Here is a 3928-nt window from a genome sequence, read left to right as displayed (position 1 = left end):
AGGTGAGCCGGCGGCGGGGGGGGCTGAGTCGGCGAGGCCAGAGGGTGGGGAGCTGAGGAGGCGAGCGGGTGGGCAGTGGCGGGGGCTGAGGAGGCGAGTGGGCGGGCAGTGTCAGGGGGGCAGGTGAGGCGGGGGAGGGGGGGGCTGAGTCAGCGAGCTGGGAGGGTGGGGGGTGAGGAGGCGAGTGGGGGGGCAGTGGCGGGGGCTGAAGAGGCGAGCCGGGAGGGTGGGGGGTGAGGAGGTGAGCTGGGGGTGGGGGGGGGTGAGGAGACGAGCTATGAGTCAGTGGCTGACCTGATCTGGTCTGGCTCCCAGCCCCTCTCCAAGGGGTGCAGCTGTCTGGAGGTGCTGCCTTCCACACCCTCCTCAGTCCCACCTCATTCACTCCACAGGGCGACTGATTACCAAGGCGGGGGGGGGGGCGGGGAGATCTTATTCTACTTCTAGCAAAAAGACATTTTTCTTTTACCTTAATTATACTACCTTAGGGGCCCGCTATAACTTATTACCAAGGTTCAATGTTTTGGTGGGGCAGCGCTGGGGAAGGAGGGTTTGTTTCCGTGGAGCAGGCGGTGCTGGGGGGGGGAGTATTTCAGGGGGGCTGGGCGGTGCTGGGGTGATGTGTTTTGGGGGGGCCTTGGTGGTGCTGGGGGGGTCAGCAGGGCTGGGGGGGTTCGGCCCTCAGCTGTTTTCTTTGGAGTAATATGGTTTGTGCAGGCCTGACTTACATCCTTCACTGCTTTGGACGAAGCTGCGTTTGCCACCAGTTTAATCCATAGCTGAGACCTCAGGTACCAGCAGCTAGTTACAAAGGCTCAATTCCCATTGCCAGCAGTGGGAGGTTATCCTGGGCTGTCAGAGCTGCAGGATTTTTTTAAACTTCTCTCCCTGCTCAAGCCTTTAATCATTCCTGTGGCTCTTCTCTGAACCCTCTGCAATTTACCAGGGAAAGCAGCCAACCCATGAACCAACCAAACCAAACCAGGCTGGTCTGACAGATGTAACAATCTATTGCCTTCCAAGGTTGAATACAAATCAGCTCATTCTATTCACCCAAGAGTTCCACTTTAAGGACTTTTTGTTTTCTAGTTCCAGTCAAATCCTATGCAACAGCATCATTGTTAACTCACCACTTGGTCACTTCACATTCACAGGTTCCCAAAGTTGGCAGGTCCAAGTCTTTCCTCCCACATGCTCTCACTGGGGGAAGCATCCTTGGCTTCAGCATCTCCTCAGACCAACCTTGGACCTTTCAGCATCCCTGTTCCACCCCAAGACCTTCCAGTCTTGAGTCCATCTGAATAGGACACCTGGGAAAGCCTTACACCCCCGCCCCCGAAGGGGAGTCCTGCACCCCCAATTTCCACAGTCCCCAGTGACTCTCAGCCAGCGCTGTACAACAGAAGGTTCGTTGGGGATCTGGGATCCAGCCTGGGAAAGTTCTGTGTTCGCACAGGAAGCAGGAAGATTCAGGAACGTCCATCTTGGGGAGACCCCGAACTCAGAGCCTGAGCTCTCCCGAGGAGTCCCCAACCCAGCAGACTCCTTGCTCCCAACAGCCCAACTCAGCCAGGCCCGTTTGTCCCTCTTCTGTCCTTTGTCCTGTTTCCCTGGCAACCTGCTCACCTGGCCTCCAGCTCGTTCTTTGTTCTCCGACTCCTCCCAGCCAGCTGGCCTCTTGCAGCAGGTGCGACCCGGCCATCGGTTGCTAGGAGACAGAATTTGTGGCCATTGTCTGGGCCCAGGCAGCTCGACAGCAGCCACACCTGCCCTTTGGGGGTCTCTGCCAAGATTTAACCCCCTTATCCCACCACCGAGATCCGTGGTCCCAAAACACTTCAGGGTCATGCCCCCCACCCCTGCCCATGCTCCCCCCGAGTTGTGGCTGGGAGTGGAGCTGCAGCTAAGGGGGAAGGGACACAGACAGGGGTGAGAGGACAGGCAGGGGCCAGAGCTGGGGGTGCCAGTGACAGCTTGCGAGGGGGCAGGTGCTGGCTTGAGTGACTGGGATATAGGAAACCCCAGCCTGCCCCTCCGGCCAAGTCCACTGGTTGTCTCCTGAGTTGTGACATCCAGATTTAAATCTTCCCAGCATGTGCTGCGGCTCATGTATTAAGCCTTCCTCGTTGGCCTGGTCATTGCCAAAGTAGCTCAGTTGGGATTGCATTAGATTGAAGATCTGAAGGTTTCTGGTTTGATACCAGGCTTTAGCACCCCCTTCACCCTGGGCGTGTTGTGCTGGGTTTTCTTCTGGGTGTGCAGCTGTGCCTTGAACTCACCAGTTTTCCTAATTTCAGAGGCAACACTCGCAGAGGGCGTGTGTGGGGTCCTGTGCCCCACCTGGGTTAGCTATGGCCTGCTACATCATGTGGTGCTGGCAGGCTCCCTCCCTGCACAGCAGCTGCTGGAGGGGTGAGTGGAGAGGGGCTGCCTTTGCTGCTTCCTCTCCCTGCACTGTTCACAGCTGGGAGGGGCTGTTGATCATAAGGGGGGTGGGGCTGAACCTTGACATTGTGCCCCCTCCCTTCAGGAGACACCAGTCGTCTGTACCTGATTTCCAGCTCCTCAGCCAGAGGAAAACGTGGTTTTCTGCACCTGAGCTGCCAGCTCTTCCTTTCTTTCTCATGAAGGGGAGGAAAAAAGAATCTCTTTTTCAAACCCCAGTCCTACCGTTGACCAAGGTCTGACTTTCTAAGTTCCTGCTACAGTGGAGGATTTAGAGTTAGTGGGGCCCTGTGCGCATAAAGTCCATGCAACAATCCCCCTTCCTCCGAGCCCTGGTATGTCTCCAGTAGCTGCTGTCCCCTGGTAGCAGGGAAGGAAGTTTCCACCCATCCAGGAGACCCCAGCCTGGGACTAAAGTCAGCTTCGGGCTTCTCTCTCTCTTCTTGGAATCAAGTTCATGTTTTTACCAGGAGTTAAAGCAGCCTGAACCCCCCGAGTCTGGATCAATGTCACAAGTTCCCAGTGTCTCCGTGGAAGAGAATTTGTTAAATCCCAGATGAGTGGAGTTAAATCAGTTCTCAGCCTGAGTCCTTAGGTCTTAATCCTGAGGCTATTGCCCCACCATGGGCCCATTTCCCACCTCTCTTTCATACAGAAGCACAATTTTCTTTGCACAGACACAGGAACAGCAAGATCTTTCTCTGTCCCTTGTGCAAAGCAGGAGGCCAAATTCCATGGAAACAATAGACAAGCAGGGGGCTCTGGGCACATCCAGCCCTGGCCGTGAGATGTTACCTCCCCTCTTTCTTTATGCCGCTGCTGTTATTTCATGGATTGTCTGGGATGGGGAAAAGCTGAGTTCACTCCAGGTGGAGGGGAAAAGAACCCTGAAAATCTCAGGGCCACAGGGAAAACCCAACCCCTGCTATCGGGGGTCACTGAGGTGCTGGGGATTTGAGTAGGAAAGGGACTGTCTGAATTGTCAAGGTGGGGAATGAATAACAAATTACAAGATCCACATCATTAACTACTGCCACAGGCTAATCCTGCTGCAGATGAAAAGGAAACTGGGAGTGATTCTTTGCTGTGCAGCCATGGAAACAGTGACCCAATTGCACTGCAGTGAATGTGCTGGGGAAAGCTGGACTTTACAGGCAGGTGAAAATAGTGGATCCTAGAAATACCTGGACTCCCCCACACTGTGTCTGCCACCAGAGTTGGGTGTTGAGCTGCTCACAGAATCCCCCACCACCCTTTCTAGCAGGGGATTGCAGCACCCCCCACCCACTCAGAGGTGAAAGTAAGCCGGTCTGGTCTGGTATGGCGTACCGGCAAGAGCCAGTACGCCGTGCTGGACCACACCGGCTTCCACGGCGGGGATTGAAAGGGCTCTGGGCTGCCCACGGCCAGGGCTCCGGCAGCTGGGCTGGGGGCGGGATTGAAAGCGCTCAGAGCACCCCATGGCTGCGGGCAGCCCGGAGTC

The sequence above is a fragment of the Mauremys mutica genome, unplaced genomic scaffold, assembly GCF_020497125.1.
Source record: "Mauremys mutica isolate MM-2020 ecotype Southern unplaced genomic scaffold, ASM2049712v1 001395F_np12_obj, whole genome shotgun sequence".
NCBI lineage: Eukaryota > Metazoa > Chordata > Testudines > Geoemydidae > Mauremys > Mauremys mutica.
This window is presented reverse-complemented; position numbering follows the sequence as displayed.